The 14417-nt window shown below is 41.6% G+C and overlaps 1 protein-coding gene across 3 annotated transcripts in view; it reads left to right on the plus strand.

Annotated features, from left to right (window-relative positions):
- PKM (pyruvate kinase M1/2) overlaps positions 1-14417 on the plus strand; it is a 47435-nt gene continuing 33018 nt past the window's right edge. For 2 of the 3 annotated variants that reach the window (XM_073619106.1, XM_073619105.1), the window contains exon 1: positions 1-159. The gene's annotated coding sequence lies outside the window, so the exon portion shown is untranslated. Of the gene's footprint in view, positions 160-13734; positions 13878-14417 lie in introns of those variants that run through there. The other variant, XM_073619107.1, reaches the window with a different exon arrangement.

A 14417-nucleotide genomic window follows, 5' to 3' on the forward strand; every position in this document is an offset into this window, starting at 1 on the left:
AGCGGTGTGGAGAAGGGGTGGCGGAGGGATCTGTGCGGCAGGTTGTGGGCTGGTGAAGCGGCTCTGCAGGGATCACCTTGGTGCTGGGTAGCTGCCGGCTAGTGTCACACGGACGCCTGAGAGAGAAAGGAGCGAGGTGTGAGGACACTCCCAGCACAGGTAATCAGTAACCTGAGCCGCTATTCTGTATAATGGAAGGGATGGGGGAGAGAAGGAGCCCGGAGAGCTCTCCTCTGTATTCATTAATGGGATTAGAGATGTCAGGCTTAGTACAGAGATTGTAGTGATGATTGGGCTCAGGCTGGCTCTGTCACCTCCCTATACCATAGAGAAGGTTGGAGGTGGATGTGTGACATGATGTGTGGGATTCCTGTCAGTAGAACATGGCTCCCTTTCTATAAAGTGCTGCATCACTAGTTACCAGGGAGACCAGGAGGGGGCGTGTCCTGCTTGACAGATGGGACCCTTTTGCTGTCCTCTAATGGAGGCCATACACGCTATGATCACAATGTGCAATCCACATCGATTTCCACAAATCAGCAATCAAATAGGGATAACTTCCCTTCTGATCAATAGGGCTCATTCACCCGGGAAGAAAAAAAAAACCCCACGCATTTGGACTCATGTTTTAATGAGGTTTTTTCTGGCAGAGCTCCAAGATGAAGTGTAAAGTACAAACATACGTGTATAAAATCTGCAGATCTACACGTGTAAAATCTGCAGCTTTCTCTGTGCCCAGCTAAACGCAGCACACACTTTCATACACAGACGTGGCTGTTTGTTTATGAGCTTGTTGATTATTATAGTGCTGCGTTTAGATGTGTACAACACGATCTGCTGTAAGCATCTGAATGCAGTTTTTCTTTTTCTGCCGGTGTGAATGAGCTCTTATACTTGATTACATCAGATTCAATCAAACTAGGTTAGTCGACCAGGGTGGAAAATTATCGTGCATATTTGCATTGATCTGGAGCACTGAGATGCATTGGTCCTAATTAGAATGCATTTCATTCTATCAGAGGTTGCATGGGGAAAACAGAAATGCAATCAATAACTTGCAAGCACATCTTCCAACGATCAATCAAAAGCTGCGTTCCTGTGGGTGGCATTATTATTGATTGGGTTGTACACTACAGATCAGTTATTTCAATAAAGAGTCATCGATCTTTTATTGAACCATGTATGGCCATCATAATGGCAGCCTGTGCTCAGAACAAATATACACATACGGACTAATGCCTGGTACACACTACTATTATTATTTTTTTTCTGTTTAACCCAGCGGGGAAAAGAAACTGACAGCTCTGGTTGAAGCTACTGTACTAACAATCTGATGTTAGTACATTGATCTTCCCCACTGAGTTGTTTTGTTCTGACAGGTAAGGATGAGTTCGCATGCTGAACGTGCTGAGCCCGCCAGGAAGTCGGCACGGCGCAGTGCTAATCACAGGTAGGGAGACATTTCCCGATCTCTGCAGCCGCACATGGGGAAATGATTGTGATTAGCACTGCGCCGTACCGACTTCCTGGCGGGCTCGGCACGTTCAGCATGCGAACACGCCGGAGCTCATCCTTACTGACAGGGCTGCCTCGCCCTGCCATTGGCAGATAGCACTGATCAGGAGCTGTTCAACTGCTGATTTTCCAGCATGCTCGTCTGATGGAAGGCGGCCAGCTTCTGTCGGCCCGGGTGCCTTACAAATTCGGATTGCATGTACGGGGCTTTAGGGTATATGCATTCCATATTTTTTTTTTCTCTCAAATGAATGGGATGCTAAACTCACTGGCACACAAAGTAGTGCAAACACTACTTTCCCAGAATGCTCTGTACAAAACCGCATGGTACTGCAGGACCATGAAATTTGGTGCTGCAAATGCACTGTGTTTGCGAGATTTATTTGGGGTGCCCTTAACAATTCATTGGCACTTGCATGCTCTTGCAAAGGCAGCGTGTTCACTTATGGTGTGGGAAATGCGCATGGAACAACGTGCCTTTCCTTCACTGTATTTTGATGCAAAGCTTCCCTAAACCATTACATTTAAGGCATGCCATGAATGAGAACTGTCAGATTAGCTTATTCTCCCAACCGGACTGTCCAGTCCTCAAATGGCTGTCGTTATAAATGATACAGCACATATGCAGCACCATGGTAATTGCAGATAAGAGGCTAAGATGGCAGCTTCCTTGGCTGTAAAGGAAAGGAGAGTTTAGTTCTGCTTGAATGTCAATAGGTTTCATGCCTGATCGGAAAATCACTCTGTACATTTACAATTGTTCCAAATGATCTACTTTCTTATGATTTGTATTTTCCATCCAGATGAATCAGAATCATTTCAGTTAAATCCGATCAGTTTTTCTGTCTTATTATTAATCCATAGATCTGATCATATTATCCGGTTCTGTGAGGAATCGTTCGATCAGATCAATAAGTGTATGGTCACCATAAGGCCCTATAGCAGGTTTCAAGGAATTTGTGCAAGGAAAAAAAAAATGCTCAAATCTAAAAACTTATGTACAAACTTGCATGAGGATCAACCAAAGACTCCGATGCTCAAGTATAAAGGTAGCCTTTCACAGGGGCGACCTGATCAGAAGCCTAATTTAAGTCTATGGGCAGGCAGATCTAGGTCCAGAAAAAAACATGAAAATATATATTTTTATTTTTCTGACAGCCTATAAACAGGATGAAGGTCTATTTTTATCTGGCCATAGGGAACAAATATGGGCCTGGAAAGCTCCATTATATATATATATTTTTTTTTTTTAAATGGCCACTGAGCAGACACAAATGTCACAAAATGACATCCATCCTGGTATGCTCTGATTCAGCAGGACATCTGTTCATGGTTCCCCACCTGATCGGACCAGACAATGCCTGTGTGCATGAGCCCTTAAACACTAAAAAGAAAAGCCTTGTTCATTGTTATATGTTTTGTGTATGTTTGTTATTTATACAATTATTTCATTTTCCTTTTCTTCCTTTTTTGTTTTTTGTCTTAGTTGATTTTCAGTTTTTTTTTTTTTTTTTTATTTTTTTTTTTTTAGTATTTATTTTCATTTTTTGTTTCTTTTTTTGTCTTACTGATAGAATGTCAGGGTTCATACATTAGGTGGCAGTCTGTCTGAATGGGATATCATGTCAGTTATGTATAATCTCACTTTTCTTTTCGGATGTATTTTTGATCATGACAGGCACACCTTAATGATGAAATAAGAATAAGCTTCTGTTCGTGTCTGTTGTAATGTGAGGAAATAATCCAGGATATGTTATTCTCCTATTCCCCATGTTCATTAAAGTGTTTTCTTCCCTGTATCGCCATGAATGCATGCCTTCTTCAGAGAGACAGTGCTATGTAGAGTCTCGGATATCTATAGCTGTTCTATCTTTAGCATCATGCAGTAGGATGCACTGCACCCTTTCCAAGGTCATTGGAAGTCGTGGTTGAAGCATTTGCTACTCAGGTCAGTGATTGATTTTAACAAGAGCTGCATAAGTCAATAACCTAATCAGAAGAGCAGGACATTCATGATCCAGGTCTTCCACAGCTCAGCTGTTAATCCAATATGGCTTTTTCTGGAGTAGATGAGCAGGAGCACAAAAAAAAAAATGAAGACTAAACCATTCAATGCCAATCTGAGTACATTTCTAGACACACAGTGGCTTCGCTAGTAAAGCCTAGTACACATTAGAAGAAGTTTCTTTTCCTTCAACCTAGGGGTCTGAATGGAAAAAAAAAAATTAGGAGCTCGAGAAGGCGATCTTGTACTAACAATCCAATGTTTGTACAGCGATCTCCCTGGTAAGCTATTGTGTTATGACACTTGAACGCCCCCCCCCACCAAAACACACCCGTCAGCGCTTGCTGCCATTGGTTTCCAGCGTTGATCGGATGCCAATCTGCAGACCTTTTTCGGTCATGTCCCTTCGACAGAAGCTGGGTTGGCTGCAATACACATGGGCCAAATGTCGGCTGGTTTTTATTGAACAGCCCGTGTATACAGGGCTTTAGATCTTCAAATTATTAGGTGTGCTCACACCGATAGTTATAACCCCTTTTATTCCTGACGTTTGTTTAGCGTGATCTGCTCTAAACCAGCAGCTCAGTGTCATAGTTGATCAAGTCGCAACCAGCCATTTAAAAAAAAAAAAAAAACTTGGCTTCAGATGATGCCGTAGGAGACTATTAGGAGCAGTTTCCATGAGGCACTAGGACAGCCTTTCTCAACTTTTTCAATACAGAAGAACCCTTGAAATAACTTTTTGGTCTCAGGGACCCCATGCTAAAAATTACTATATCTACAACTCCTTACATTAGTGTGATGGTCAGTGGGAAGAATGCTCCTTACACCCTGCACTAGCACATCCCATGGGAGTATCTCCTAGTGTGCTCTATATCAGTCTTCCTTGCATGGAGGAACCTGTAAAATAGTTTTCCGATATCAGGGAAGAATAGAGAATGGGGTTTCTCCAACTATGAAATTAATAATGACCATTGTCATAAAAGAGAGTGAAAATCGTAGTGTTTCCTACGTTGGTGGTCAAGGTAGGCATGAGATCAGTCTCCCACTTCTCTCTTCTCAAGGAACCACTCGCAATCCCTGGAGGAATCTCAGGGTTCCATGAACTACATAAATTTTTTTTTATTATTTTATTTTTTAAGTTTGACCACGCATAATCTAAAGCTGTCAGGACCTAGATAAATTATAGCTGCTCCTCCATTGCAATGAAATTAAAGAAGTACAACCCAAGCGCGTTTGGCTGTACTTCTCCCGTGGGTCACAGGAGTGCAGTTCGTTCTGCATTCCTGTGACCCATTTTCGGCAGAAAGCGGGCTGAAGTCCACTGTCTGTCACAGAGCCGGTCCAGGCTTGTGCAAGATCGATACACTGGGGTCGGGATCCGCCCACATGCCTGAACCGACACCCAGCTCGCCTCTCAACAAGCCATTGAAAGTCTGAGCCGGCCGCTCCCATGCCCTCCACAGCCCAGCGCTCCAGTTAGCGAGAAGGGGGCAAAGCGGAGAGCCTGTGACTGGCAGTGTCATCTCTGGTGTTGGATCACTCGGTTCTCAGTGTTAGAGCGGGTGAGGGACAGATGCAGCATCCACCTAGGTAAGTATGATTCTTCAAAAACCCCATACTATTTTTTTTTTTAAGTGTATAAGGTGTATATAGAGCCAGAAACGCGTTTCTGGGTTTTGGATTGAGTAGTGAGACCTTTTTGTAAAAAAACAATTTTTTTTGTTCTTTTGATGTCTGTTTTCCCATTGTGGAGATTTCCCAACACTTCCTGTCACACAGATATAGCAAGGAGTAAAAGGAAATCTTATTAAATAAAGGAAATGATCCACCCTAGTCAGAAATTTTGCAATAGGGAAACTTTTTCTTTAACCTCCTGTTTCAATGAGAACTATAAAGTAGATGACGTGCCATCACTTTATGGTATGGTATAATGTCGACAAAGGCAACCAGGACGAACTGGCAGAATCTTCCCAGCAAAGACACGTGCAGCAAAAAACAGAGGGCCTAAGTATAAATCACACAAATAGGAAACATAAGGGGAATACAAAGACACTGAATTTCAAGAGAGCCAACTTCCTTAAACTACGAACCTTGCTAAAAGGCATAAATTGGGATAAAATTAGGAACAAAGAACACAGAGGAGAGATGGGTTTGCTTTAAGAGCATATTAAATAAGGGCATTAGCCAATGCATCCCATTGGGTAATAAATTTTAAGAGCGAACAAAAGTCCTGGATGGCTTAACTCCAATGTAAAAATGCATATAAAAGCAAAGGAGAAGGCCTTCAAAAATTGAGGGATCATCATCAGCATTTAGACTTTATAAAGAATGCAACAAGAAATGTAAGGGTGCAATAAGGACGGCTAAGATAGAAAATGAAAGACACATAGTGGAGGAGAGCAAAAAAAATCCCAAGAAATTCTTTAAGTATGTAAACAGTAAAAAAGGGAGGACAAAGGGAAGGTATTGAATTTATTCTTCTCCTCAGTCCTCACGAGGGAATCGGTGGGAGGGGCTTCAGTAACCAAAACCTGCAGTGTTTATCTTCATGACACATCACAGGAAGCACCTCCATGGTTAACAGAGGACAGAATTAACATTAGACTTGAGAAACTTAACATTAACAAATCACCGACACCGGATGGCTTGCACCCGAGGCTACTTGGGGAACTCGGTAAAGTGATTGCCAGACCATTGTTCCTAAATTTTTACTGACAGTCTACTGACTGGAATGGTACCAGCTGATTGGAGAAAAGCCAATGTAGCACCAATATTTAAAAAGGGCCCAAAATACATCCCTGGGAATTACAGACCAGTTAGCCTAACATCAATAGTATGTAAAATCCTGGAGGGGATGATAAGGGACTATACACAAGATTTTAGTAATGAGAATGGTATCATTATCACAGAGCTCGACAAACCCCGGGCGCCAGGTCGCATTAGCGACCTGGGGCAGCACACCTGGGGGTATCCTGTCTCTGTGCGGACCCCGACCGCCCCCCCCCCCCCCCCCCCCCCCCCCCGTGCGATCACGTTGGGCCGCGCCGGCCGGTAATTGAGGCCTGGCCGTTGGTATGACAACACAACTAGCAATGCTAATGGAGCTTCCCCTGCCTGTTTTCACTGCCCGCCCATCCCCTTCCCAAAGTGAAGAAGAGAACGAAGTGATTGTGGGCTTTATCTGCCGCCTTTTGCCTAATGGTGAATGTGGGGATAGCCTTTCTTTTTTTTTTTCGTAATAGTTTTTATTTTTATTTATTTCTTTTTTTTTTAAGTAAAAACTGTTTGTTTATTTTTTTTTCTTAATTAAAATTAATTTATTTGTCATCTCCCTGCTTGGCCCCTTTCACACGGGCTGTCTGATCAGGTTTGCCTGTCAGTTTTTCTGGCGGACCTGATCGGACCCTTAGAGTCCTTTCACACCGAGCTGCGGAGGGGCGTCGGGGGTAAAGCGGCGCTATTTTTAGCGCCGCTTTACCGTCGTTTTAGCGGCACTATTCGGCCGGAGCGGGCGGTCTTTCTGTGTAAATTTTAAGAATGGTTATTTTTTAGATTGAAAATAAAGCTTTGTCGGTCGTTTAAAAAAAAACTGGCTCCTAACTTTTTTAGCTGGCTCCTAGATTCCAAACAAATTTCTCAAGCCCTGCATTAGCAGTAATCAGCATGGATTCATGAAGAATCGTTCTTGCCAAACCAATCTACTAACCTTCTATGAGGAGGTGAGTTGCCATCTAGATAAAGGAAGGCCCGTAGACATGGTGTATCTGGATTTTGCAAAAGCATTTGACACAGTTCCCCATAAACGTTTACTGTACAAAATAAGGTCCATTGGCATGGACCATAGAGCGAGTACTTGGATTGAAAACTGGCTACAAGGGCGAGTTCAGAGGGTGGTGATAAATGGGGAGTACTCGGAATGGTCAGGGATGGGTAGTGGGGTCTCCCAGGGTTCTTTGCTGGGACCAATCCTATTTAATTTGTTCATAAACGACCTGGAGGATGGGGTAAACAGTTCAGTCTCTGTATTTGTGTACGATACTAAGCTAAGCAGGGCAATAACTTCTCCGCAGGATGTGGAAACCTTGCAAAAAGATCTGAACAAATTAATGGGGTGGGCAACTACATGGCAAATGAGGTTCAATGTAGAAAAATGTAAAATAATGCATTTGGGTGGCAAAAATATGAATGCAATCTATACACGGGGGGAGAACCTCTGGGGGAATCTAGGATGGAAAAGGACCTGGGGGTCCTAGTAGATGATAGGCTCAGCAATGACATGCAATGCCAAGCTGCTGCTAACAAAGCAAACAGAATAATGGCATGCATTAAAAAGGGGGTGAACTCCAGAGATAAAACGATAATTCTCCCGCTCTACCAGACTCTGGTCCGGTCGCACCTGGAGTATGCTGTCCATTTCTGTTCTGGGCACCAGTCCTCAGGAAGGATGTACTGGAAATGGAGCGAGTACAAAGAAGGGCAACAAAGCTAATAAAGGGTCTGGAGGATATTAGTTATGAGGAAAGGTTGCGAGCACTGAACTTATTCTCTCTGGAGAAGAGACGCTTGAGAGGGGATATGCTTTCAATATACAAATACCATACTGGTGACCCCACAATAGGAATAAAACTTTTTCACAGAAGAGAGTTTAACAAGACTTTTGGCCACTCATTAAAATTAGAAGAAAAGAGGTTTAACCTTAAACTACGTAGAGGGTTCTTTACTGTAAGAGCGGCAAGGATGTGGAATTCCCTTCCACAGGTGGTGGTCTCAGCGGGGGGCATTGGTAGTTTTAAGAAACTATTAGATAAGCACCTGAATGACCGCAACATACAGGGATATACAATGTAATACTGACATATAATCACACACGTAGGTTGAACTTGTGTCTTTTTTCAACCTCACCTACTATGTAAGTATATGTAACCCTTCCACATTCTTTCCAATACGTAAAAATGCTAAAGGCTTCACATTCACTTTAAATAGTTGAATATCGTTTTTGATTTCAGCAGCACCTTATTTTCAGTGCTTTATGGGAGTCTGACTTTGGCACTCTGTACATTTGTAACTGCTTACCCTTCTCAGTGATCAGACACTTTTAAGCACGCCTGCCATGTGTATATTAGAATCAGAGAAGGATCCCCCCCCACCCCCGCTTGACAAAAAAAACCCTCCGGCTCCAAATCTTGTCTGCAGAATTTCTGGTCTCTACCGCAATCCATCAATGCATCCATCAGACATTGCTCTGACATTACCTGCCGCATTCTTGTTCAAGGTCTGGTACTGAAGACAGAAAAAAATATTTTCAGAAGATAGCCAGCAAAGGCAGCCCATACAGTTCTCTGACAGGTATACTTGAAAGTGGAACACCAGGCAAAATGTTTGACAGTATCTGGTGATGTCTTAGCCTCTGTTGATCCTTTGAGAAATCTCCCCAGATGGGGGACACGGCCATTAGACATAGATGCTCTGTTCCCACTGTCATAATACATAATTTCCTTAGGCATCCATCACAGTATGCCAGTAGTAGGCCTTCTGTTTATGTTCTTTAAAATCGTGTGAGCTTTTTAAACAGATGCTCAGCTGAAGGCTAATCTTTCTCCACTGCTCCTTCTGAAATCTCTTTGGGCTCATTCTTGCTGCCCGCACGCTAAATGCACAGTCCGCTGCAGTGAGAGGGCAGTGTGATGTGTTTTTCAGTGCATCACACTGATTTGTTTTTTTTTGTTTTGTTTTTGTTTTGTTATGTTTGTCACAAAGTGAAATTTTATTTGTGTCCCTGCACAGCAGCGACTTGACATGCAGTGACTTCCTGTGTGCTGAGCTAAAATGCTATAAGACCCCTTTCACATTGCGGGTGTTTTTCAGGCGCAACAGCTCTAAAAATAGCACCTGAAAAAAACGGCTCCATTCACTCCAGTGTGAAAGCCCTCGGGCTTTCACACTGGAGCAGTGCGCTGGCAGGGCATCAGAAAAAGTCCTGCCAGTAGCTTCTTTGGAGCGGTGAACTCACCGCTCCTCCCTATTGAAATCAATGGGGCAGCGCTGTGATACCGCCGGCAAAACGCCGCTCCGGCGGCTTTTTGCGGGCAGATTTAACACCATTTTGGCCACTAGTGGTGTGTTAAAACAGCACCACTAGTGGCCGAATAGCGCTGCTAAAACGTCAGTAAAGCGGCGCTAAAAATAGCGCCAGTGGCGGCACTGTGTGAAAGGAGTATAACTCTGTATTTTATCGCAACTCCTAGCTGCGTTGCAGTGTAAACATAGCATGTAGAAAACAGTTCTTTCCTATATGCCCCATCGGTGACTGGCGTTAATCCAGAAAAGCTGCCCTCAAAGCTGACAGACTTCCCTTCTCGCCACCCGCAACAAAAAAGTCAGTTTGAACGGTGCTCAGCCTTTCAGAGGCAGCTTTGTATTCTGTGAATGAATACAAAGCTTCCTCTGCCTGAGGCAAGACTGATGATGTCACTCTCTCCCGGCTTGGCCAATCAGAGGAAGCTCTGTATTCGTTCACAGAATACAAAGCTACCTTTGAACAGCTGAGTGCCACTCAGGCCAACTCTATTTTGTTCTGGGTGTGAAATAAAGTCTCAGTCTTAAGTAGGGCTGCAACTAACGATTATTTTCATAATCGATTAGTTGGTCGATTATTGTTTCGATTAATCGATTAATCGGTTAATAACCTTAAAAAAAAAAAAGTGTGGTGTATAATTTAGTTAATATGTAAAGTTTAAAAAAAAAAAGCTATTTATTCTTAAATATCTCTATGCAGTGGTAACTATAAACAACCAACTATATAACTAAACAACCATATAACTATGGTTAGGGAGCAAAATATTGAATCCACTCTGAGAATTACAGACAGAAGAGATATACCGTATATACTATTAGAAGAGAAATACAGTTTTTTGGCCAATTTGTTGTTGGACAGATTAAAAAATACAAATTGCTGCAAAAACGTATTACATGCTTTTGTGCAGCTTCTCCATTGAAGAATATTGAACCAAAAAAGCACCGTTTTACGTAAAAAAAAAAAAAAAAAAAAAAAAAAAAAAGTCCTTGCCCCTTTCCAAATACGCAGCGGCTGAAAAAAGCATAGATGTGAACGTGTCCCATAGAAACCCATGTTAATTGAACTGTAGTGCGTTTCTGCAAAAAGCACCAAAAAAACACAAAGATGTGAACCAGGTCTAAGACGTTTAGTAACATAATGGGGTTAAAAAAAACTAAAATGAGCCCTTTATAGAACAAAAAAAGTAAATAATCGCTACTGTAAGGGGTTCATTTTTTTACTGTAGAACTGTGAAAGTAATATTTACAGTAGCGATTATTTGCTCTTTTTGTACTATAAAAGGCTAATTTTCTTATTTTTAACCCCATTATGTTACTGGCCGATTAATCGATTATGAAAATAGTAATCGATTAATTTCATAATCGATTAGTTGTCGATTAATCGATTAGTTGTTTCAGCTCTAGTCTTAAGCCCCATACACACGATCGGACTTTTCCGTGGATTTTGGTCCGAAGGGTGTTGGCCATGAACTTGTTCTGCATACACACGGCAGAACATTTTCAGCCAACTTTCATCAAATCACGTGATTTTTCCGCTCTTTACCGCCACCCTTTGTTGTCTGATCTTTAGCATTTGGTTCTGAGCATGCGTGTTTGTACTTTTGGACTTTAGTCCTATGGACTTGTGTACACACGGTCGGATTATCCTCCATCGGACATTTGTTGCCGGAAAGTTTGAGAGCATGCACAGCGAACATTTGTCCGTTGAAAAAACGAAAACAATTGTCTGATGAAGCATACACACGGTCAGATTGTGCGATAAAACCGGTTCTTCGGACCGTTGTCAAAAAGTCCGATCATGTGTATGGGCCTTTACAGCCAGAACCCAGCACTGTGTACTGTATGTAGCTAAATTCAGCACTTGGTGAAGGAATAGTTCACTTGGACCAGATTGGTCCAAGCAATCTATTTTAAAGTGACAGAAAACATGGGGATCAGCTTTCAGCTGACCATACCTGAATTGAGTTTCGATCCATGTGTGGCAGGGTGGTTGTACAGAAGTTGATCTACCGATTGACTTCTGTAGACCCGCCCTGTCGGATTCTTGCCACTTGATCAGTGTTGCTGGCTATAGCTGGCAGTGCTGATCAGTGTATCCTGACAGCTGGGGAAGTACAGCAGGAGGATTCCTTCATCCACATTAAATGTGTGGATGGGGGAGTTTTTTTGCTTCCCCCAAGTTGAACAAAAAAAAAAAAAACAAACTTGCTAACAATTGTTCTACTTGCTCAATGTATAATAAAGGATTGCCTGTGTCCAGCTAGCAAATTCTTATCCTTCAAGTGTTAATATTGCCCAATATCCGTATTACATATATATATTATATCTTCACTGCTTAGTCAGAGACTTCCCGTCTTCTGAAATCAACGGAATAGCTGAGTAATATCCTATTGAACTGGCTTAGCTGTACCTAGTATGTTGAGGGAGGGACTTCCCCTGCCATAAATGTGTAGTATTGGAATGAGTAAAAGAAAAAAATCATTTTATTATTTTTAGTACAATAGGTACAAAACGGAGCCCCTGGGCAAACCCTGGTTCACATAAGCTACAATACAAAGAAAAACAAAACTAAGACTGCAGGAGAACTATGTTACTGAAAGTAAGAGTCTGAAAAGTTTAATAGAAATCGTGATGTATGGCTCACAAAACCTTACACCTAACTTTATTTTCCCGCCTTAAAGTAATTGTAAAGGAAAAAATGTTAATAAAAAAATAACAAACATGTCACACTTACCTGCTCTGTGCAGCAGTTTTGCACAGAGCAGCCCTGATCCTCTTCTCAGGTCCCCTGCCAGCATTCTGGGCCCCTCCCCCTCGTCGCGAGTTCCCCTATAGTTTGCTGTGGGGGCACTCGTCCATAAGACAGAGAGAGAGCAGCTCAGAACCACCACCACTCCCGCCTCACTGGCTGTGATTGACAGCAGCGGAAGCGAATGGCTCCTGTTGCTGCATCTCAGCCAATCAGGAGGGAGAGACCGGGGAGAGCCTCAGGTCTTATGCACATGGCGGATTCAGGTCCTGGCTTTGGTAAGTATTAGAGGGGGGTTGAGGGAGGAGCTGCACACTAAAGGTTTAAAAAAAAAAAATTGACTTCAGCCTTTACAACCACTAAGTATAATACTATGGGGGTTGTTTAAGAAAGGCAAATCCACTTTGCACTGCAAGTGCACTTGGAAGTGCAACCGCTGTAGATCTGAGGGGAAGATCTGAAATGAGGGAAAGCTCTGCTGATTTTATCATCCAATCATGTGCAAGCTAAAATGCTGTTTTTTTATTTTCCTTGCATGTCCCCCTCAGATATACAGCAACTGCACTTGAAAGTGCACTTGTAGTGCAAAGTGGATTTGCCTTTTGTAAATAACCGCCTATATGTGCATCATCTGTGCCTGTGGGTAACTAAAATATAAAATAACAATTTCAAAGGATTTATATAGTGCCAACAGTTTGCTCAGTGCTTTACAATATTAAGGGAGACAGTACGGTTATGAACCAATACTGGGGGGTTCAGGGGTTTGCTCATATTTTGTTATTAATGCAGCTTACTTTTAATTTGCAAAGAAAAATGTCAGGTTTGCGATTCTTCAGGTCACTTTGTTGTCCTAATACTTACTTCCTACCTGATAATCTGTCCAGCTGAATATAAACTGTTAACTTTGCCAACAAGGTAGTTGTAGAAGGCAAGATTTTTTGCGTCCATCACCGGGAGTAAGAATAATACCTTTTGGATCAGTACCGCTAATTGCAATTTCTGATAATTAAAACTATTCTGAAATAAAGTGTGTGTGTATGTATATGTGTATGTATGTGTGTGTGTATATATATATATATATATATATATATATATATATATATATATATATATATATATATATAATTTATTATTATACAGGATTTATATAGCGCCAACAGTTTATATATATATATATATATATATATATATATATATATATATATATATATATATATATATATATATATATATATATATATATATATATATATATATATATATAAAGCCTCTGCAAGTCCTAATATTGTGCCTAGCTGGAGGGTCACCTCTTCATTTAAGTGGTGAATAAAGCAGAAGTGTAGAATTCGGTATATCGCACATGCTCGTGTGCTGTTGCACGTAGAGTCTAGGCTTACAGACAGAGGGAGGGAGGGGCATTGCGGTGGCATGTCCTACAAGAGGAGGAGGGATGCAGCAGCTCATGAGATGCTAGTAGGGTAGCTAGATCAGTCCATTATCTGCATTGGAGGAGAGAGCACCAAGCCTTACGTAAGCTACAGCCTGCCATTCTCTATACCTTTTCATTTTCATTTTCTTTTCAGCCATATATTGCTACACTGAGATCATACGGAGCTATAAGCTGCTTATTGCTTTCTTATATTTCATTTAATTTCATTTTTTTTTTCTTTTATGTTTGTTTAGAAATGTATTTTAAAAGGTTACCTATTCAGTTGATGAATAGAAGTGAATTATATGGAAGGCTTGCCTTAAACTTTATGTCCATTGTTTGTACTTAAATGTAGATGAGTTTTTAGAGGATTTAAATGCACAGAGATAGAAAGTGTTCACTCCAGATAATTCTTTTGTGCTAAATTGGAAATTTTCACAGTAATTTCTGTTGTGAGGAAGTGACTAATCCTGTCCTGGAATAATTCTGCCTCTAGTCATATTGAACATATAGGTGGGTTAGTTAGACATGTGGGTGGTAGTTTTAGTTCCAGTTCTTAGTGGGGGTGAGAGATTTGAATGTGAAAGGAACGCTGTACACATGCGGTATATATAGTTTAATAGGTGCTAGGGCATGAGTAA

Source organism: Aquarana catesbeiana, linkage group LG03 (genome assembly GCF_042186555.1).
Source record: "Aquarana catesbeiana isolate 2022-GZ linkage group LG03, ASM4218655v1, whole genome shotgun sequence".
NCBI classification, from domain to species: domain Eukaryota; kingdom Metazoa; phylum Chordata; class Amphibia; order Anura; family Ranidae; genus Aquarana; species Aquarana catesbeiana.